The sequence below is a fragment of the Myotis daubentonii genome, chromosome 1 (genome assembly GCF_963259705.1).
Source record: "Myotis daubentonii chromosome 1, mMyoDau2.1, whole genome shotgun sequence".
Lineage (NCBI taxonomy): Eukaryota > Metazoa > Chordata > Mammalia > Chiroptera > Vespertilionidae > Myotis > Myotis daubentonii.
The window spans coordinates 67,660,817-67,684,594 of NC_081840.1; the positions used below are offsets into that span (position 1 = coordinate 67,660,817).

The following is a 23,778-nucleotide window of genomic DNA, read 5'->3' on the forward strand; positions in this document are numbered from 1 at the left end:
GTTGAAGGGTGAAGAGACCTAAAACTTTATTTGCAAAATGTTCTTAATGTGTGTGTTTCAGAGATCAGTCTTAATCCTTTTTACACAATAGGTATTCTGTAAATGTGTGGAATGATTATAAAAATGTGAAATATTTAAAATTCAGTGTAGCAAATACCTGTACTTTTATTAAGAAACTAGTGGCCTGGTGCACAAAATTCGTGCACGGGGGAGGGTGTGTTCCTCAGCCTGGCCTGCACCCTCTCCAATTTGGGACCCCTCGAAAAATGTCCTGCCAGTTTACAGGGATCGGGCCTAAACCAGTAGTCGGACATCCCTCTCGTAATCCGGGACTGCTGGCTCCTAACCGCTCACCTGCCTGCCTGCCTGCCTGATTGCCTCTAACCACTCTGCCTGCTGCCCTGTTTGCCCCCAACTGCCCTCCCCCCCCCACTGCTGGCCTGCTTGCCCCCAAATGCCCCCCCCGCCAGCCTGATCACCCTGAACTGCCCCCCCCTGCTGGCCTGCTCGCCCTTACCTTCCATCCCCACTGGTCTGCTCATCCCCAACTGTCCCCCTGCTGGCCTGCTCACTCCAAACTGCCCCCCACCCCCACTGTCCTGATCACCTCCAACTCACCCTCACTGATGGTCTGCTTGCCCCCATCTGCCCCCCCTCCTGGTCTGCTTACCCCCAATGGCCCCATCCCCCACCAGCCTGATCACCCACAACTGCCCTCCCCTCTTGGCCTCTAACCGCCTCTACCTTGGCTCCACCACCATGGCTTTGTCCAGAAGAACATCTGGAAGGTTTCCTGGAAGGTCTCCCAGTCTAATTAGCATATTACTCTTTTATTAGTATAGATATATTTGTCTGTAAATATGGTTATGATTGCAGATATGAGTAGGACCAGGTAAAATTTTATAGAATGGGCCTTTTATTACAGATGGTGCACCATGTATGCATTTTTTCTAAAGAAGTAAAAATTACTTTAAAAAATGTTTCAGGAAGACTTTGAGAAATTTACAGTATCTGCTTTTCTTCCAAGAAAGTTGTCACTTTTATGCCAGAGTGAGAATTATTTGTATGCTTTGTATGTCAGCATTGGGCCACTGTGACTGGGGGGCACTTAGCTTGACTTGAGGGTAATTATCTTGCTCACTGGCTGGGAGGGAAGGTGTGTGGCAGAGGAGATAAATACTGGGTTCTGGATTATTCATAGATTGCTGACTTTCTGGATTGATTGTGCAAGCCCCTCCTTTTATGGATGTCCACTTTCTGTTGACAGACATCTACCCTGCGAGAGAAATGAGATGAAACTCTCTTTCTTGTCATTGTAAAAAGCATTTGAATTCCTAAGGTGTGATAAGGCCACCCAGCCATCCACAGTCAAGGCACACATTTTCATGGAGGATGTTCCCACTCTTGAATAAATTAAAACAATTTTTTTCTTTTAATTTAAAGTTTCTTCTAGAACTGTTTTCTTGTTACTTAAAAGCTAGATTTTTTGAAACTGCTTCCAAAGCTTTTCAAGCTGTATATGTCCTTGGAATCCTATCTAATAAAAGAGAAACATGGTAATTAGTGTACAACCGCTACCCTTCCCATTGGCTAATCAGGGTGATATGCAAATTAACTGCCAGCCAAGATGGCGGCTGGCAGCCCGGCAGCTTGAAACTAACATGAGGCTTGCTTGCTTCAGTGACGGAGGAAACCAACGTTCCCCGCCTGCCTTGCCGGCCTCTGAGCCTGCAGTTTGAAACATTGTAACAAATATAGAAGCTAAACAAAACCCCAGAAACCTGCTTACAGCTAGCCAGGATCTCAGAGCTGGAGTTATACATTGTTTCAATTATAGAACCTAAACAAACCAGATACCTGCTTTCAGCAGCAGCAGAGGCCTCAGAACTGGAGCCAGAGCTAAAGCTGGCCCAGAATGAAAAAAAGAAAAAAAGGAGCAGTTGGGAGCTTCAGCCCTCAGCCCCTCACCCAGACTGGCCAGGCACCCCAGTGAGGACCCCCACCCTGAAGGCTGTGTGACCAGCTGCAAACAGCCATCATCCCCTCACCCAGGCTGGCCAGGCACCCCAGTGGGGACCCCCACCCTGAAGGGTGTGTGACCAGCTGCAAACAGCCATCAGCCCCTCACCCAGGCTGGCCAGGCACCCCAGTGGGGACCCCCACCCTGATCCAGGGCAAACCAGCCAGCCCCACCCATGCACCAGGCCTCTATCCTATATAGTAAAAGGGTAATAAGTCTCCCAGCACCGGGATCAGTGGAGCCGCGAGGCCTCCCAGCAGCGGGATCAGCATGACAGGGGGCAGCGCCCAAACCCCCTGATCGCCCTGCGGCTCTGTGTGTGACGGAGCGGGGCCACAACCTTCCTATCCGCCCTGCTCTGTGCGTGACAGGGTAAGGAGCCCCAATCCCCCTGATGGGCTCTGCTCTGTGCGTGACAGGGGGCAGCGCCCCAACCCCCGGATTGGCCCTGCTCTGTGCGTGACAGGGGGTGGCGCCACAACCTCCCCATTGACCCTGCCTTGAGTGTGACGGGGCAGTGCCCCAATCCCCCAATCGGCCCTACCCTGAGCGTGACTGAGGGTGGCATCGCAACCTCCCAATCTGCCCTGCTCTGTGCATGACAGGGGGCGGCGCCCCAATTCCCCAATCGGCCCTGCTTTGAGCCCGACCAGGGGCTGCACCTAGGGATTGGGCCTGCCCTCTGCCACCGGGAGCAGGCCTAAGCCAGCAGGTCGTTATCTCCCGGGGGGCCCCGGCCTGCGAGAGGGCACAGGCCAGGCTGAGGGACCCTCCCTTCCCCCCGAGTGCACAAATTTTTGTGCACCGGGCCTCTAGTGAATTTATAAATAAGAATTGAGCCTGGCGGGTGTGACTCAGTGGTTTAGCATCGACCTATGAACCAGGAAGTCACAGTTTGATTCCTGGTCAGGCCACATGCCCAGGTTTTGGCCTGATCCCCAGTACAGGGTGTGTAGGAGGCAGCCGATCAATGATTCTCTCTCATCATTGATGTTTCTATCTCTCTCTCTCTCTCCCTTCCTCTCTGAATCAGTAAGAATATATTTTAAAGAGAGAGAGAGAGAGAGAGAGAGAGAGAGAGAGAGAGAGAAGAGTGTATATGTTTGTAAATAAGAAAACATGTATTTGATGCTCTTAGAAGTCTTATTTTCTTTCATTAAAACTTGTGCAGTGTAGGGAACTCCATAGATTCTCTCAATTTGAAGAAAGTTAGAGGGAAAGCTACTAATTCAGAGTTCTTTGGGAAAATGTATCATATATATATATATATAAATATATATAAATATATATAAATATAAATATAAATATAAATATATATATATATATTTAAATATCCAGAAAATATATTTGGATCTAAATATCTTCTATAATTTTAACCCTAAAATATCAATTTAAATATTTTAAAAATGGTTGGGATGTTTGTTTTTTTAAATAAGTTAGGTTACTGGAGTTCTACATGTTACTGGATCACCTGGGGTAATTTTCTGATTGGAAAATTAAGAATTATAGTCAGAGGAAAGGACATTAGAATTTTAAAAGAACATATTCAATTTACTTTAGAAGCCGAACCTATCTTATCATGTGACTTGTTTTGTATGTCTGTTAAACTATATTATCACATAAGCATTGCTGCTATTGGGACAAACAGTGACAGTTGATTCAGGTCATTTGAATGTCCACTGTCTGTTTTAATTTGTGTGTTCGTTTTGACTCTGTCATATGCTCAATCTTCAGTGGAAGTCATGAGAACCTATTATTTTTGCCTGCTCCCTCCTTTACGTTGGAAATATTCTTTTTTACCCAGAGGGACCTTAACTTTGATGTAAGGGATTGTTTCCATTGCCAACTTTTTTCTTCCTTGCCAAGTAAGACGGTTGTTGTGAACTCTTCAGTGATGCCTTCCCCGGGATATTTGCAGATGTGGTTGGGAAAAGTCATTTCACCCCCGACCTCTGCATGTCAGGTGCTGGGGTGCCCCGGCTCTCCCGCCCTCCGATCGCCATGGCGATCACGGGGCCGCAGACTTTTATTTGTTTCAGAGGAGTATAAATTATTTAAGAATTAAATCTATGTGCACACGGCCAAAAAAAAAATCGGCTCCACCAGTCCCACCTGTCCCACCCGTCCCGGCAGGGACTGACAGCAAAGCCCCTCTCCATCCCGAGCCCTCCAGCCCCCCAGGCAAGAGCCGAGCAGCCTGGACCTGAGGGCTGTGCACCTGGAGCGACTGCAGAGGGAGAGGGGCAGGCAGGAGCAGCGAGCCAAGGAGGGCCCACGGGCCGCAGGACTGGGACTGCGGAAGTTACCAGAAAAGAAAAAGAAGAAAGATGCAAAAGGACCCCAGCCCTGGATCTGCCCTCCACGGAGGACTTCAACGCCCTGGTCTCGGCCGCCATGAAGGCTGATAACACCTGTGGCCTCCCCAAGTGCCGGGCCAGCGTCGTGACTCTGGGCCAGCTCTGCCCACAGGGCAGCCACCCCTACTGCCTCTGCCACTGCCTGCCCGAGATCCATGGCTGTGGGGAGAGGGCCCACGCCCATGCCCGGCAGAGAATCAGCCGGGAGGCAGTGCTGTACACCGGCAGTGGGGCCAAGGACGGGTCCCTGGACCCCGCCAAGAGGGCCCAGCTGCAGAGGAGCCTGGATAAGAAGCTGGGCGAGCTAAGCAGCCAGAGGAGGAGCAAAAGGAGGGAGAAGGAGATGTGAGCCTGCCCTCACACCCTCCAGCCTTGTCTTTGCAAATGCGGTGGGGGCAAGCGGCTGTCCATGGTGCTTTCTGTGCCTTATCGCTGCTCCGGTGATGTGACCAGGGCTGCATGAGCAAGCGAGGGGCCTCTGGGAGGGGGTGGGTCCTTGGGCCCAGTGTGCCATGCCTTGCGCTGGTGTGGGGGCGGGCTGCAATGGCTGTTCTCTGGACCTTCCTGGGGAGAGCTGCCCCAAGTCTCAGTTTTGCTGGCACCAGGGCCCCCTGGGGCTCTCCAAGGTCCCTCTCCAACTGCTTTAAGAGAACCTTTAAGAGAGGTTCCCGGAGTCCAGGGTTGCCTCCTGGCCTGCGGCCCGGCCCTCCCGCCCTCCAGTGGCCATGGTGGGGGTCCGTGGTTGCCACCTGGCCTGCGCCCTGGCACTCCCGCCCTCTGATGGCCATGGCGGGGACCCGGGTTGCCGCCTGGCCTGCGCCCCGTCCTCCCGCCCTCTGATCGCCATGACGAGAACCCGGGTTGCCGCCTGGCCTGCGCCAGGCCCTCCCGCCCCCCTATCGCCATGGCGATCACCAGCCGCAGGCCAGCGGGCAACCCCGCTTTCCGATGGCGATCACCAGCTGGGGGGTGGGGAAAGGCGGCCTTTGCCCACCCCCCAGCTCTTGCCTGCCACCTGGGTTGCCGATCACCATTCTTCAGTCCTTCCCCTTTTGCCTCCCATCATTGCGAGTATGCAAATTAACCGCCATCTTTGTTGGCGGTCAACCGCCATCTTGGCTGGCAGTTAATTTGCATATCACCCTGATTAGCCAATGGGAAGGGTAGCGGTCTACGGCTAATTACCATGTTTCTCTTTTATTAGATAGGATTGTGTGGGAAACTGTTTATTGCCTTCACTATCTGATAAGCATAGACAGAGAACTCCCCGAAACCCCCCGAAGGCTTGGTGCCTTTGAAGCCCTAGCAAAGCTCGGAGCTAGGCGCCACCTCTGTTTGTCCAGACAGTGGTAGCTGAAACTACTCCCCCATTTATTATTATGTAAATCCTTGCTGATGGGCTAGTCTGCTTGTTACTAGGGGGTCACCTGCCTAAGGGCTATGCTATGGGGGCCTCCCAGATCAATAAAAGCTTGGTGAGGCCTGAGCACAGGGAAGTCCTTTGGGACTTGGCCGCCTGGTCCCCCAATATTGCAAAATTATCTCCTGTCTTTTTCTCTCATTTGTTGTGCGGCTCCTCTTTCAGATACCGAACCCTACTCCACGCAGAACGTGGAGGGAGTCTTACTCGACAGGATTGGTCTTTGTAGTGTGGTTTTATGCCTCCTGGATTACATTGTGTCCTAGATTCCTGTGACTATAGAGAACAGCATGCAAAAGAGAATAAAATTGTCACTTTCATTAAGGATCTAGCATGAGTTGATATAATTTCCTCTCCCCCAGGACTATGGAACTGTTAATGAATTACTTTTTAGCTGAAATGTCTGGAGTGGGAGCTCTGGTCTCCCTTCGTTTTACTGCTTTCCTGGCCAGTCTGTCTCTGGGTAGTGACTCTCTTGGTTTATGTTGCCTTTCAGCATAATACATTTGACTCAAACTGAACTCTGACTCTTGATAGGTTGCACCAGAAAAGCAAGAAACCACAACCAGAGCTAGAGGCAATATTTTAAATTATGAAAGCTCATAGTCATGTTTTGTGAAATAGTACTAGATCATGACCTATTTGTTCCTTTTTTGAGGATAATGTTCCTGGGATAAAATTAGGACTTTTATAAGATCAGTGTTGGGTAGTGGGCCACTGGGCTACAGAAGCAGATCATTCTGGGTGTAAGTCCTGGTTCTGCCACTTGCTAGCATTATGTCTTTGGGTCAGCTTTTGTTATTTTTTGAAAAAACTCTTTTCTCATTGTAAAATAGTCAATTTAGAAAACATAGTTGTGAAGAAAAGAATAAATATTCATATAACATGAGCATTTTCTCATATGAAACATGCTTTAAAGCACCATTTCATCAATTTATATGGTATTTGATTATTTAATAATTCTTATATTTTTCAACATGGAGGGTGTGTTTTGATTAAGTCATGATGAACAGTGCTGTGATGAATATCTTTTAATTAAAAAATAATCTTTGTTCAAGTTTCTTTTTCAATGGGATAGTTTCCTAGGAAGGGTGTTACAGAGTTTTGTTTGTTTGTACATTTTTTATATTTGTTTTTGAAGCTTTTGATAATTGAAGCAGAGAAAAGGATAATTTAACTGTATCATAATGCTGAGAGGATTTGGGCTAATATATACAAAGCAGATGGCACAATGACTGGCAAATATTGTTAAGGTTTTTAGTCTTTGCTTTAATGTATCCATTGTCCGTACTGTATCATTAAGTGCTCAACTACCCTCATTATTTCCTGAAAATAGAAAATAAACTTTTACTGAGTTGTATGTTTTTGTTGTGATATAGAATTTGTGTGTGTGACTATTTAGCCTAGTGCACTTTTCCTGAAAACTACCTTAAAAACTGCCTGTATAATGTGGAAGGTAGAGGGGAAAGGCAGTGCTGTATTTATTAAATTTATTTCTTTTGAATTAAAAAACAAATAGGAAATTATTGCAGTCCATTGAAAGCTTGGCCCAACTGCCCATTGTCTCTATATTGGTTTTAATGTAGTGTCAAAGCTTGTAATTCACAACTGGGTGAATTTAATGTGTGTTTCAGTTATATGTGTGTTAGCTGATAGGAGAAGCAAAAGAGGCAGATCAATATTCTCGATACACCAGATTTTCAGTGTAAATTAATATAATTTGAGAACTGTAAACCACTTCAAGAGAAGGCATAGCCCTGGCGGATGTGGCTCTGTTGGGCGCTGTCCTGTGCTCCAAAGTTTGTTGGTTTGATTCCCAGTCAGGGCACATGCCCCGGTTGTGGGCTCGCTCCCAGTAGGGGGCGTACAGGAGGCAGTTGATCGATATTGTGCTCTCACATCCTTGTTTCTCTCCTCTAATTTCTTCTCTCTTTAAAAACTATTCTTTTTTTTAAAAAAAAGGCATAAAATGATAATTTAAATAAATGAATTAGGAAATAATGATATCTGATTTTTTTCCATTTTCACACATTTACTGCATAGAGCATGACTACATTAGTTTCTTGGGGCTTCTGTAACAGACTACCACAACCCAGTGGTTTAAAACAACAGAAATTTATTCTCTCACCGCTCAGGAGGCCAGAAGTCTAAAATCAGGATGTTGGAAGGGTTGGTTCCTTCTGGAGTCCCTGAGTGGGAATCTGTTCCATGACTTTCTACTTTCTGGTGGCTGCCCACATTCTTTGGTTTGTAGCTGCACCACTCCAATTTCTGCCTCTGTCTTTAATGGCCCTCTTCCCTGTGCCTCTTCTCTGTGTGCCCTCTCTTCTCATAAGGACACTAGTTACTGGATTTAGGGCCCACTCTACTGCAGTGTGACCTCATTTTATCTTGATCACATCTGCAAAGATCCTATTTCTAAATAAGGTCACATTCACAGCTGGGGGTTAGGACTGAACATACATACCTCTGTAAAGAACATAGTTCAACCCACTACAATGGCAAATGCATTAAGTTCAAATAGAAACTCATAATTTCTCCTTTCTCCCCATACCCCACTAGCTTTCCAAACCACAACTTCATCAGATTGTTTTACTTAACTTAGTGATTTCCCTTTGCCTATGTATTTTTGTGTAAGTTTTCTGCTTGGCTCTATCTTATCTACCCAAGATGATTTCTTATTGTAAGAAATCGTTCTCCTTAACCTTGAATCTTATTCATCTCTCTTTGTGCTGTTACCCTTGCATGGAAGGCCTTTTTTCCCTCTAAGTAAATCTTCTCATTCCTAAAGGCAGAGATTGTGCTTTATACATTCTTTATTTTCTGTAGCGCCTAGCCCAGTGTTAGCACATTTATTGTACTCAATAAATATTTTTATTAGCTTTCTGATAAAGGAAATTGGAAAGAAAATTAAATAATGGTTTTTATGTGCTTGAATTCCAGAATTCAAGTTGCTTGAGAATCTGCCCATCGTGATGGCTTAGATTATTCAGGTGGACTGTTGTTTTCTCTTTGATTTAAAACTTCTACCTGGAGTATCAGCACTATATTTCAGTCTTATTCTGGTGCTAGAGCCTATTTTGGTTCAAAAATAGCATCAGGAGATGCTCCAGGCATGTCAGTTACTCTGTAAGAAGTTTTTGTTATTTTTTGTTGACACTGAGTTCAGGGTCTGGGAGATAATTTCTTAATTGGTGGTATAATATCTGAACACGTAAATAAAACCAGCTTTGGAGTTTGTTTACTTTCTTTATTGTCAGCATTGTTACATAGCTGGAAAAGATTTAAAAGTGTTCTAGCATTAGGCCTATAGCAAAAGGGAGAGAGAAGGCCTATAGCACACTGACTGCTTTCTCGCCCTTGGGCTCTATCGTCTGCCACAAATTCCACGATTGTACATTTGAAGGACATACGTTAGGGTACCACATTTATTCTGTGGCCCTTGAGGAGGTCTGGTAAAGCCCAATTCATCCATGTTCTGGTGGACCTCAGGTCCAGTTCAGGTTTCTTACCATTAACAAGGTGGGAGCCATTAAGTAGGTGGGAGCGGATTTATGTTTCTGTTTTTTCATGAAGTAAAGGGCAAGAGTCAGGAGTTTCCTTTGAGTGGTAGTGAACACGTCTGTGTGGTGTTTGTAGCTAAAATGAACAAATATTTGCTAAGCAAATTAACTGGTGCCTGACACACAGTAAATGCTCTAAATGTGTTTGAAAATAAAATAAATAGTACAACTTATAGTCAGAATCAGAGTATATGATTCCATACTTTGCAGTTCAAAAGAGCTCTTTGCTCAGCCTCTCCACATTCTCTCAGTGGGTTGAGACTGAAGCTCATCTCCTTCGTGTCCCATTCACTCCTGTTGTATAATTCCTGTCTTTGCTCAATTAACTCTCATTAACTGGAACTTTATGTAAATGGAAAATGCCTTCCCAGAGGAGCTCCTTCAATTTTCAGTGCAGTCTCTTTATAGAGCCCTCCATCTTGGAGTTGCAGGGACCCTGAACCTTGCAAAGTCAGGAGCATTGGCACTGTGTTGCCACAGGTGGGGCTTAAAAACCAGAGAAGGTAAGGCTCTTAGTTGGAGTTCCAGTTTGCAGTTGTAAAAACAGTCATGGATATGTAAAGTACAGCAAGGGACTATACTCAATAATCTACACTAATTAAAGACAAACATGCAAATTGACCATACCTTTGCTATGCCTTAAGCCACGCCCACCAGCCAATCAGAGCAACTATATGCAAATTAACCCAACCAAGATGGCGGCTGGCACCACGGAGCTGGAGTGAGTAGGAGGCTTGGTTGCCCCAGTGATGGAGGAAGCCAAGCTTCCCAGCTGCTGAGGCCAGCTCTGAGCTCCACTCAAAGCAACAAAGTTTCAATTATAGAAGATAAATAAACCCCAGATACCTGCTTTCTGCCAGCCGTGGCCACGGAGCTGGAGCGAGCAGGAGTGGGTTGCCCCTGATGATGGAGGAAGCCAAGCTTCCCTCCCGCCCACCCTGGCTAGCTCTGAGTTCCTCTCAAGGCTACAAAGTTTCAATTATAGAAGGTGAATAAATCCCAAAATAAAAAAAAAAGAAAGAGAAAAAAAGGAGAGGCTGGGAGCTTCCATCACCGGGGGGGCTTGGCCAGCCTGAAAACGGCCCTCAGCTCCTCACCCAGACTGGCCAAACTTCCATGGGGTGAGGGTCCCCACTGGAGGGGGCTTGACCAGCCTGAAAACAGCCATCAGTCCCTCACCCAGGCTGGCCAGGCACCCCAGTGGGGACCCCACCCTGAAGGGGGTGTGACCAGCCTGCAAACACCCATCAGCCCCTCACCCAGGTTGGCCAGGCATCCCAGTGAGGACCCCCACCCTGAAGGGGGTGTGACCAGCCTGCAAACACCCATCAGCCCCTCACCCAGGCTGGCCAGGCACACCAGCAGGACCCCCACCCTGATCTGGGACACCTTCAGGGCAAACCAGCCGGCCCCCACCCATGCACCAGGCCTCTATCCTATATAATAATAGGGTAATATGCAAACTGACCCTAACAGCAGAACAACTGGGGATGACTGGTCACTATGAGACATACTGACCACCAGGGGGCAGACACTCAATGCAGGAGCTGCCCCCTGGTGGTCAATGCACTCCCACAGGGGGAGCTCTGCTCAGCCACAAGCCAGGCTGATGGCTGCCAGTACAGTGGTGGTGGTGGGATCCTCTCCCGCCTCCTCAGCAGTGCTAAGGATGTCCGACTGCAGCTTAGGCCTGCTCCCCGCTGGCAAGTGGAAATCCCCCAAGGGCTGCCAGGCTGCCAGAGGGATGTCTGACTGCCAGCTTCGGCCCGATCCCCCAGGGAGCGGGCCTACGCTGGCAGGTGGACATCCTCCGAGGGGTCCCAGACTGCAAGAGGGCATAGGCCGGGCTGAGGGAACCCCTCCCCCCGAGTGCACAAATTTTTGTGCACTGAGCCTCTAGTATTGTAATAACTATGTATGGTGTCAGGTGGGTACTAGAGTTACGAAGATCACTTCGTAAGTTATGTAAATGTCTAACCATTATATTGTCCACCTGAAATGTATACTATGTCAACTATTCAACATAATTTAATTTAAAATAAAACTGTAATTTAAAATAAAAAAATATTAAAAATAGTTAATGAGTTAGAAGCTTACAGAGTAGAGAAGCTTCTGGCAACTGAAATCTTGTCAGAGAATTGTGGCCTATATCCTTAATAAGGGTCGAGGCTCCTGAGGTAGAGCTCAGAAAGAAAGATGATATACATGTTCCTTTGGAAGAGAATTTAAGATTCTTGATAAAGAGCCTCATGTTTTCTATTTAAAATCACTGAGCCAGGCTTACTCATAAATAGTTGGTGTGTTTGTGGGGGTGAGATTTTTCTCTAGAAACGTAAGTTCTCAGGAAACTCAAAAGCTTTAGATAAGCAAAAACAGAAGGAAAGGAGACAGACTTCTTTTTGAAGGTAACTGTAAGACGCTGCATAAGTTCTGCATGGGGTTGCAGGCCCTCCAGATCCTCTGCCCTCTTATTTGTTTACCTGTTGAATAAATTATTCATTCTCACACAGTACGTAATGATGCTGCTTCCTTACTCAGCATCATCATTCCAGCAAAGGTGGATTGAGGACCATTCACCTGTTTGTCTGGAGTGTGCATTGCTCCGTTCTTGCCCAGGCCTTCTCCATCTTCCTGAGGAGCAAGGACCTACATATTCATCATACTGGTTTGAATTTTAATTCTTGACTGTTATTTTGAGCCAAATGAAGAAAACCCAGGCCCTTTTCTAGTATGAGGAGCCCACACAGCTGCTTTGGAATGACTGTGTGTCTCCAAGTATGGATTTTGGGTTACCAATATCACAGTCATCTTCTGGTATTACTTTAAAGTACCTATTTCTATACTTACCTGGAGGGGAGATACCATGATTACAAGGTGGTTTTCACAGAGCGAGGCTTATTCATTGCACTCTGGATGTGCTGACCCCTGTGATTTCCCCAAATGAGGGAAACTCAACTGCATAATTTACGGTAGTGGGGAACTGCATTTGCAGTCTCCCTTAAGAAAATAAATTAAATACCCATTCTTATGATGTACCCCAAACCTACTGAACCAGAGTCTCTGGAATGGGACTTAGGAGTTTGCATATTTAATGGGTTTCCCAGGTGATTCATAAGCATAATAAAGTTTGGGAATCACTGGTTTAGACTCATAGACTTTAAGGAAATAACCTCAGAGTTCCCTTGGGGTGTAACCTAGGTCCCATTGGAACAAATGCAGCCTGTCTGGTCTTGGAGGTCAGCCTAGGGAAGGTTTGGAGCCTCATTTTCCCCTTTAAATTAAGGTACCACACAATCTGGTAGGCCAGTAAGGACAAAGCCCCTTCCCAAGGTTCACCATTATGTAACAGGCTGCTGTTACCGGGTCCAGGTCAGTTAGCTGTTACAGCTGAAGGTGGTTGCAATGTTCTGCTAACATTGTGTTATGAAAACTGGACATTTGCATTATAGTTGACAAAAAGATTAGTCTGAGTAAACACTTTTTGTGCCCTTGGCTCATGCCTTGTCGCTAGTATCTGTGTGCCAAGTGTGGCTTTTCTCAACTCCGAATCTTCAGAAATCATTCGGCCTCCACACTTAGATCTAAGTTTCTAGCCATCTGGCTCATTGTTAGGGGAAAACAACACAGACATTTATAATTTAGTCCAATGCTGTCATATTATAGATGTGAAAATTAAGATTGGGGGTCGGGGGTGAAGTGACTGATTTGGGCATGGCCAGGCTCTAACAAGCCCCCAGGTCTTGCCATTTCTCCTTGGGCTGCCTCCCAGTAGGAAGGAAGTAGCCCTGCAAATTCTCTGCTGAGTCTTACCGTTCTTGGCAGATAAAATATAATGTTCCCATTTCTAAGGATATATTGTGTAGTGTTTCCCTGTGAGAGCAGGGTTATTGCTTTGAATTGTCTGTTCAGCCTGAGATTTGGAGAAATTGTGTCTTTCCTCTGTGTCTTGTTCTACCTCACTGAGCGCTTACCTTTTAGATGAGAGGGGCAGTCCTTGGCTGAAATAAGCTAGGCCAGGGGACTGCCCTCAGTGCCTGTGAGGACAGGTGTGGTGTAATTATCAAGTCCTGTGATAATTGTGCCACAGTTAATGAATTGGAAGACTTGTCTCTAAATTACTTTGGAGACTTACAAGTGATTTAGTTAATGGGCTGGAGCAGCTGCCAAGGAGCAAGGCAGTGGGGGAGGGGTTTAGTTTTATTTTGATTTCTCTGTTCCTCCTTACCCCCTTTACCTGATTTGCTTTGGAGACCACCCTGGTTTATAAAAGAACACACACACATTTTTACTGTGCAATTAGCAGGAAAACATTCAACAAACAGAGCAAGTGCTAGAGGGTTTGTTAATTCCCTCAGAGGATGCGGTGACTCTATGTCTTCTTTTCAAATGCTCTGTGTAGTTGTTACTAAAGTGATGTTTCCTAGACTGGTCAATCCTTTGGGGAAGCCGGTAACAGGTTAGTCAGGAAGAGTAGGTTTGATAGGGAAGAATCAGGAACTTAGAACTGTTTGTTAGAGGGAAGAAAAACCCTGTAGTTAGTAGGTAGTTTGAAGTTTGAGTCAATGGCTTTGACTTGTGAAGTTTGAGCAAAAACTAAAATGTCCTTGATCATGTAGCAGCTACTGCTTGTTCCCTACTTAGTACACATCCTCTTATTATTCCTTATTTAAAGGACCCTTATTTTGTCTAGGGCAACAGTATGCCAGATAAAAACACCTTAGAGACTATCTCTCCCTCTCCCTTTCACTTTCTAAAAATCAATGGAAATCCCTTGCAACTAAGGGTATCCATGTTAACCTGGGTCTCACCAGCGAGTTGTAAGTGGAAGTTTCCTGGGTGGAGCTCTGGGAATGCCATTTTTTCCAGTGAAAAGGGACAGACAAAGCTGTGGCTTGCCTTTGCCCTGGGCCCTGGCCCTTTCCGCCTAGTCAATTAGTGCATGCCTAGGGATGGAATGACCATCTTAAAATTATGAGGACACAAGCCACATGCTCAGATTGGCAGAGTAGGAAGCTAGATGTCTGGGTCCTTGCCTTGATGACTTTGAGCAACTGTTCCAATCTTCTTTTAGACCTCAGGTTACATGAAAAAACAAAACAAAAAAAAAACCAACAAAAAAACCAACCTTTCTTAGTTTAAGCTCTTGTAGTTGGGTCTCTGTTATATAAAGTCAAATACAACTTTGGGAAACTGCTTGTTAGGTGGTCCTTATACATGATCCTTATACATGGTAATTAACATCTAAGCCAATAGACAGTTCAACTTTATAGAGTTGGATATTTTAGATACAGAGAGATTTCCATCTCTGTTAGACTTGCTTTGTTGGAAGTTATAGGACACCAAGATATAGAAACCTGACAAACATTGTTCTACCTCGAGCAGTGCCTAGCAGCAATCAGGGATTATTAATCCACACTACAGCCCAGTGTGGAATAAGGTTTACTTCAAAAGTCAGAGCAGTTAGGCCCTAGCTCAGCCGTGGGCAAACTACAGCCTGGGCCGGCCCGTTTGAAATGAATAAAACTAAAAAAAAAAAAAAAGACCGTACCCTTTTATGTAATGATGTTTACTTTGAATTTATATTAATTCACACAAACACTCCATCCATGCTTTTGTTCCAGCCCTCCGGTCCAGTTTAAGAACCCATTGTGGCCCTCGAGTCAAAAAGTTTGCCCACCCCTGCAGCTGGTTTGACTCAGTGGGTAGTGTTGGCCTGTGGACTGAAGGGTCCTGGGTTCGATTCCGGCCAAGGGCATGTACCTCGGTGTTTCTGTCTATCTCAGCGGTTCTCAACCTGTGGGTCGCGACCCCTTTGGTGGTCGAACGACTGACCCTTTCACAGGGGTCGCCTAAGACCATCCTGCATATCAGATATATACATTACGATTCATAACAGTAGCAACATTACAGTTATGAAGTAGCAACGAAAATAATTTTATGGTTGGGTCACAACATGAGGAACTGTATTTAAAGGGCCAGAAGGTTGAGAACCACTGGTCTATCTCTTCCTCTCCCTTTCACTCTCTAAAAATCAATGGAAAAAATATCCTCGGGTGAGGATTAAAAAAGAAAAAGGAGCAGTCAGGAGCCAGCATTAGTGTGACTCCCTTGTCTTAAGGGGGATGAGCCCCAAGGGCATGACTGCTTTTTTCCTTTCTCCTTATTTTACTAAAATAGAAAGTACTTCTTTATAATTAGTCCATTAGGAGTGGCAGCAAATGTGTGATTAGTCTGTCAGTTTGGGAAGTTCCTGGAGAATTTAAATTTAGATTGAACTTATGTCCAGAAATAATGGTGTGATTTCTCACTTGAAGAGATGGTCAGTGTTGCATCAGATGCTATGCCCACAATTTTACAATCATATCTCCTTCAAACTTGCCATTTAGTCTTCACAAAGATTTTCTATAGTTTTTTCTCAGTATGCAACAGAAACATGTTTTGATCCTGAATGAGAGGATCAAGAAAATCAGGATAATTACATTGCTGACATATGCCACTTGAAACCATGGCGCTGCTCCTTCCTGGCATTATCTGTGCGGAACAGGAATGCTTTGGTCTCATCCCTCATTTCAGTACTTTGCAGGAACATCTTGGCAGTCAGAGTATTTCTCAGGGGAACAATCCATCCAAGGCGCTCTGCCCATTTCTTTGAAGAGCATGTTGAGAAAACAAATACTTAGCTGCAGTGATTTGATTCTGTCATATTTTAAACTATGTTTTTGCAGCGCTGGATTAAAATTAGGAGGTATATTGTGTCATCCATTGTAGTGAATAAAGCAGTGTGTGTTTTGGCATAAAGGCAGATTTTCTTTTACTCACTGTGACCATATCAGTACAGATCCTAATGCACCTTTTCTAATTTTCATAATAGCTTCCAAAAAGAAAGTTAATTAAAGAAAAACCTTGCCCTGACCGGTTTGGCTCAGTGGATGGAGCGTCGGCCTGCGGACTGAGGGGTCCCAGGTTCGATTCCGGTCAAGGGCATGTACCTTGGTTGCGGGCACATCCCTGGTAGGGGGTGTGCAGGAGGCAGCTGATCGATGTTTCGCTCTCATTGATGTTTCTAACTCTCTATCCTTCTCCCTTTCTCTCTGTAAAAAAATCAATAAAATATATTTAAAAAAAAGAAAAAAGAAAAAAAGAAAAACCTTGTCTTTAGATTGGATTTTTGATGATAGAACAGAGTTTTTAAGTACTTTCCCCTCTGATAATGTTCCATTCTAGGCTAACTGATATGCTTACTCTGTGCATCATTGATTTCACTTACTGTAAAACAAACCACATGCTACTGCACATATGATTGTAATTATTCTTCCACATTGCATACCATTGATGTGCAATGCCCACCATTTTATTTGTTATTAACCTGGTAGCTGGTTTTATGAGGCTTTTTGTAGAGTAATCTTTATTTGTTTTATATGAGGAATGCAACTTGGAGTAATGCTTCTGTAATTTTGGTCTGTTTTCTTACCTTAGTGAGAAAATAAGCCAATTTCATATGGGAAAAGATTATTTTATATTTGTTTTGGAAAAACTTAGGAAGTTTGATAGGGAGGCTACTATGCAGTTTTTGAAATTCAGTTTGAAAATGATGTGAAAGCTTTGGCTGCTTCAAGCTGCTTTTTGATGAGGGCTTATGACAGAAACACACTTAAATATGGACTAATTGTCTAATATAATAAAAATCTTAGATATCCCTTGGCAGTTGATTGGATTTCCTTCACTTGTGTGAAATCATTTCCCTTATATATTCACATTCTTGGACTAGAATGAGGTTCATTGTTTATATTTAAAATATTGAGTTCTAGTATTTTTGTTGCTATTTTCATTATACATTTATGTCTTACTGAACACTTTTGAATCATTCATTCATTTGTGTGAACTGGGGATAAAAGGTAACACATTAATAACAGTGAAAAGTGCAAATTTCCTTTTTGTTGTTATTTTTCTTAATCCTCACCTCACCTGAGAATATTTTTCCATTGATTTTTAGAGAAAGTGAAAGGGAGGAAGAGAGACACAGAGAGAGAAACATTGACATGAGAGAGACACATCAGCTGATTGCCTCCCGCACACACCCTGATCTAGGCCCAGGATTGAGCCTGCAACCGAGGTACCTGCCCCTGACCAGAATCGAACCAGCAACCCTTCAGTCCACAGGCTGATGCTCTATCCACTGAGCCAAAAAAGCCAGGGCATAAGTGCAAATTTTATTAACAAACAGCAACACATCAAGGTGTCAAAATATGTTAGCAGGGACCAGCTGCACCAAGTATTGTTTTTAAGAGCGTGGTAAGTATGGAATACAGCACTATTAAATCATTAAGAACACTAGAGGCCCGGTGCATGAAATTCGTGCATGGGCGGGGGCGGGGGGGAATGTCCCTCAGCCCAGCCTGCACCCTCTCCAATCTGGGACCCCTCGGGGGATGTCCGACTGCCCATTTAGGCCCGATCCCACGGGACTAAACTGGTAGTCGGACATCCCTCTCACATTCTGGGACCGCTGGCTCCTAACCACTTGCCTGCCTGTCTAATTGCCCCTAACTGCTTCTGCCTGCCAGCCTGATCACCCCCTAACCACTCCCCTGCTGGCCTGATTGATGCCTCATTGTTCCCCTGCTGGCCCGATTGTCCCCAACTGCCCTCCCCTGCCGGCCGTATTGCCCCCAACTGCCCTCCCCTGCAGGCCTGGTCCCACCCAACTGTCTTCCCCTGCAGGCCCAATTGCCCCTAACTGCCCTCTCCTGCTGGCCTGATTGCCCACAACTGCCCTCCCCTGCCGGCTATCTTGTGGCAGCCATCTTGTGGTGGCCATCTTGTGATGATGTGAGGGCATGATGGTCACCTAGGCTTTTATTAGTATAGATAACAGGAATGCCATGAGAAATCGTAATCAAGTTTGCATTTCAAGTTTGCAAGGCATCCTATATAAGAAAAGCCTAGGTGGCGTGATGCCCTCACTCGACATCATCACAGGATGGCCACCACAAGATGGCCGCCCTCATGTCATCACAAGATGGCTGAAAGGGGAGGCAGTTGGGGACAACCAGGCCTGCAGGGGAGGGCAGTTGGGGGCGACCAGGCCTGCAGGGGAGGGCAGTTGGGGGCGACCAGGCCTGCAGGGGAGGGCAGTTGGGGACGATTGGACCGGCAGGGGAGGGCAGTTGGGGGCAAACAGGCCAGCAGGGGAGGGCAGTTGGGGGCAATCAGGCCAGCAGGGGAGCAGTTAGGCATCAATCAGGCTGGTAAGGGAGTGGTTAGGGAGCGATCAGGCTGGCAGGCAGAAGAAGTTAGGGGCAATCAGGCAGGCAGGCAGGCAGGCGAGTGGTTAGGAGCCAGTAGTCCCGGATTGTGAGAGGGATGTCCAACTGCCGGTTTAGGCCTGTGGGATTGGGCCTGAACCAGCAGTCGGACATCCCCCAAGGGGTTCCAGATTAGAGAGGGTGCAGGCCGGGCTGAGGGAAACCGCCTCCCCCCCGCCACCCCCGTGCATGAATTTTGTGCACCGAGCCTCTAGTATAAGAATAAAAAACACTTTTCTCCCACACTGCCAAATTGCTGCTAGACCATTTGAATGGTGGATTGCCTAAGAACCCTATTGACATAGTAGCTTATGTCATACTTTTTAATAGGAAGTTTCTAAGTTTGTCTATTTGCTCTTCCACATTAACTGAGTACTAACTATGCCAACCATTTTGTTAGATGCCAGAAGTAAATAGATAAACAAGATATAGTCCTTTACCTTAGGGAATCAGCGCATAGTCTTTTGGGAAAGACAGAAATATAAACAAAGGTATTCATTGTGCTAAGTGTAATGCTGGAGATATGCCAGTGAGAGGCACACCTTGGAACATGGAAATCACAAGTAGTTCAGAGTGCCTGTGCATAAATTACAAGGCAGAGAGTGAAAGGTGAAAGGTGAGGCTGTAGGCTGGATCCCACAAAGCCTCTAGTATAGAGGCTTGGTATTTGTCCTCTGAGTCTCAGGGAGCCACAGAGTGGTTTTAAACAGGGCAGAAACAAGTGCAGGTTTATATTTTAGTAAGATCATTCTGTTGCTATTTGAAGGATGGACTTAATGGGATACACTTAGAAGCAGGAAGACCGATTATGAGGCTGTTGTAGAATTCTAGGTAAGATATAATGAGGGTATGGTGATGAGCTGGTGGCAAATGCAAGGAATATAAGTGCTGTGATTGTTAGGACATGATGACTGACCAGATATGGAGATGAAGGTTGGGTTAAGATAGAGTTGAAGATGATGCTGAGGTCTCTAGATCTGTGGTGGTGCCATCAATAGAGAGATGGAGTTCAGGGGGAGAAGTAGGTGGGATAAAGTAGGGTGTATAAGAGGTGGTTCTCAACCTTCCTAATGCCATGATCCTTTAATACAGTTCCTCATGTTGTGACCCCCAACCATAAAATTATTTTCCTTGCTACTTCATAACTGTAATTTTGCTACTGTTATGAATTGTCATGTAAATATCTGACATGCTATATGTGTTTCCCGATGGTCGCGACCCATAGGTTGAGAACCGCTGAAGGTATTATGTTGGGTACAAGTTGAAGTGCCTGTGGAATACCCAGTTAGATACAAGAATCTAAAGCTTGTGGGTATAAATGTAGAAGTCCTCAGAGTAAATGACCAAACCATGAGAGTGTGGATAAGTTCACCTAATGAGAGTATGTTGAGAGAGCATTTTAAAAAGCAAGTTAAAGAGGAGTTCTTGTGAAGTAGACAGTGAAGGAATGGTCCCAGATGTGGGAGAACTATGGCAATGAAGTGGCCCAGAAACAAAGGGAGTGGAGAGTTTTCAGGTGGGAGTGACCGCTGACATCAAGCCCAGCAGAGAAAGACTACAACAGTGTCCATTGGATTGGCAAATAAAAATGGATTCATGAATTGAGAGAAAATAGTTTCAAGAGTAGTAGGGGTAGATTATCCAGAAGTGTATGGAAGGTGAAAAAGTAGAGAGTTAATTTTCTTCCTTAAAGTCACTGTGGTCAGAGTTTAAGATTTCCTAGTCAGAGAAGTTTTTTTTTCTTAATTTTTAGAGAGAGAGGCAGAGAGAGGGAGAAAAAGAAACAGATCCACTGCCTCCTGCATACCACTTACCCGAGATTGAGCCTGCAACCCAGGCATGTGCCCTGACTAGGAATCGAACTGGCAACCTTTCGGTTCACGGAATGATGCCGAACCAAATGAGCCACAATGGCCAGAGCCAAAGAAGTTATGAGTGATGATTAAGTTGAGGGTATTCACTGTGTGACTGAGTGAAGCAAAGAGAAATTCAGGTTCATTGGAGTTGATGGGTACAAGAATTGTGGGTCTGGTCACCTGGATGGCACTTTGAAATTATCCTAGATAATGGTAAGGACTGTGAGTCAGGTGCTAAAACCTTCAGTGAATAAGGAGTTACCTGGAGTCTTGCAGATTACAGAAACAAAGATGGAGTAAAAGGAAGTATAGCCAGATGATATGAGCTTTTTTTTTTTTTTTAGATGATATGAGCTTTAAAGGAGCCAAGGTTTACATAAATATGGAAGGCAGTATCCTAGGTGTAGGAATGGGGAGTGAGGAATCTAATGACCCAATTCCCAGGTGAAGTGCATAGGAGAGTGAACAGTATCCAGTAGAGAAGCAGGTTTTAGTTAAGGCCCAAGGCAGCAGGGAATAGTCTTTCAAGTAGGCAGGCTATTGTCAAGTGTTGGTCCTACCCATGGAATAGAAGTTCCAGAGGGTACAGTAAGAGGTAAGAAAAGGAAAGGGATTAAGGAGAACAAGGTCAGGAAGAGAAAGTCTTGAACAATGTGGGGATGAGAGTGTAAAAAGAGAGTACAATTTTAGATATATAACAAAGATGTGAAATGTGGTGAAATTAACTGAGATTTCAATAGATCTGAGGGCTAAAGTTGCTTTATGTGTGTCCTAACTGGTTTGGCTCAGTGGATAGAGAGGACCCAAGGGTCCCAGTTTGATTCCAGTCAAGGGCATGTACCTTGGTGGCAGGCTTCTCCCCGGCTCAGGCCCTGGTCAGGGCTTATACAGGAGGCAACCAATCAGTGTGTTTTCTCACATCAGTATTTCTCTCTGTCTTTCCCTCTCTCTCTTCCACTCTCTTTAAAAATCAATGGAGTCCTAGCTGGTTTGGCTCAGTGGATAGAGCGTAGGCCTGTGGACTGAAGGGTCCTGGGTTCAATTCTGGTCAAGAGCACATGCTGGGGTTGCAGGCTCGATCCCCAGTATGGGGCTTGCAGGAGGCAGCCTATCAGTGATTCTCTCTCATCATTGATGTGTCTAGCTCTCTCTCCCTCTCCCTTCCTCTCTGAAATCAATAAAAAAATATTTTAAAAAATCAATGTAAAAAAATATCCTCGGGGAAGGGTTAAAAAAAAAGTTGCTTTATGTGCAACTAAAAATCAGTGTTGCTTCTGTGACTATATTCATCCAACATCACAGAAAGAGGTTGGTGGGCTTTTCCATGAAGCATTCCCATAATTGTTCAAGCTTTCAGCACTGGACAGAGAGCTAAGAAATTGGGATTTAGTTTTAGCTCTGCCTCTAACCTGCTTTGTGGTCTTGGGCGAATCACTTAACCTTTTAAGGTCTCACTTTCTTCATTTTTAAAGTGAGGAAGTGCCAGAGGGTCTCTGAGATTACAGGTTGATTCCCTCTGTCCTCTAGTTTTCTTCCATTAAATATGATGCTTAGGGTACCATGGTGCCACCATTACAGTACTCAATAATCTCTCTAATCTCAACAAGGTGGACCACCTTTCAGGCATAGCCACATACATGTATGTCCAGCAATGCCTGTTCTCATTTTCCCCTATTTGTGACACTCAGGAAGGACTGTGTCCTCAGAGCCAAAACACAGGGATTTCTTGAGTGTTCTGCTCACAGAACTTCAAAGGATAGCCCGTCAGCACGCTAGCCAGTCTTCTCTAACTCACTTTAGTCATTTACTTTTGTCTTTCTTTTCTTTGGTTTAATGGTGAGCTTTATTATCCAATGATCTTTAAAGTGGTTTCTTAATTAAAGGCAAGAAATATTTGTAATGAAGGAAAATACTCCTGTTTAACTTTTTTGAACACCTCTATCAGGAAATACTGCATGTGTAGTGGAAAGAGTATGGATTTGGGAACCAGGAGGCTGGGTTCAGTACACCTATAACTTAGTTCATAGGTGGATGATAATTTGGTAAAGGGCAATGATATTTAGAAAAGTATTTGCTTACATTTAATGGGGCATCTGTTGTGTTTTTCTGCATTTGGATTTGGGTGAACATGATCATAAGTGAGTGTTTAGGGATGTTTAGGGATGTTTATTTGAATACTAGAGGCCCGGTGCACAAAAATTTGTGCACTGGCGGGGGGGGGGGGTTGTCCCTCAGTCCAGCTTGCCCCCTATCACATACTGGGAGCCCTAGGGGATGTCCAACTACCTGCTCCCTGCTCCCCTTGGGGAGTGGGCCTAAGCCACAGTCTGGCCTCCCTTTGTGGGAGTCAACCAGGCTGATCAGGGGAAGGTCGCAGCCCCATCACTGCACTGTTGCAGCCACTGCCAGTCATGGTAGCCACCAAGATGTTTTCATCAACATGGACTCCAGTCCCTTTACCATGAAAAAATCCATCCATCCATCCTTCCATCCTTCCATCTTCCTTCCTTCCTTCCTTCCTTCCTTCGTTCCTTCGTTCCTTCGTTCCTTCTTCCTTCCTTCTCCTCACCTGAGGATATGTTTCCATTGATTTTTAGAGAATGTGGAAGGGAAAGGGAAAGACAGAGAGAAACATCAAAGTGAGAGGAACACTTTGATTGGTTGCCTCCTGCATGAGCCCTGACTTGGGCCCGGGCCAGGGAGGAACCTGCAACCTAGGTACATGCCCTTGGTCAGAATTGAACCCAGAATCTGTGTTGGGCAGGCCGAGGTATTACCCACTGAGCCAAACCAGCTAGGGCAGGATATGGCATTTCTTAACCCTCCAGCAGCAGACCTTCCTTTTTTTCTCCAGGAGTGTAGTAAAAAAACCCTAGATCACCTATTTGGACTCTCATTACCCAAGTTACTAAGAATATTACCAGTGACCACAGGGAGCTTAGCCAATCAGCAGTCAGAAAAGGTGTTTCCTCTGTAGTTCACACCAATTGCCAGTATGGCCCCTGCCGGGGCCTAAAGCCTCTGGCGAGTTATTAGCTCTGGGCCGGGTCACCCCCAGCTCCCCACCGCTGCCACCATCAACGATTGCTGGCTGGCTCCTCCTTGGCCCAAGCTTAAAGCCTCAGGCTGAGGTGTTAGGCCTGGGCCGTCATCAATGATCGCTGGCTCAATGATCGCTGGCTGGCTCCTCCCCGGCCCAAACCTAAAGCCTCAGGCCGAGGTTTTAGGCCTGGGCCGGGGCACCCCCAGCTCCCCAC

General features: G+C 45.5%; 1 protein-coding gene and 1 non-coding gene across 2 annotated transcripts in view; both read left to right on the plus strand.

Annotated features, from left to right (window-relative positions):
- The window catches only part of GPR176 (G protein-coupled receptor 176), a 98,570-nt gene that overhangs the window by 22,260 nt on the left and 52,532 nt on the right, over positions 1-23,778 (plus strand). The gene's annotated exons all lie outside the window — the stretch shown is intronic.
- Positions 12,200-12,359, plus strand: LOC132224454 (U1 spliceosomal RNA). Its single transcript, XR_009450682.1, has one exon. It is a non-coding gene; the product is annotated as a U1 spliceosomal RNA (small nuclear RNA).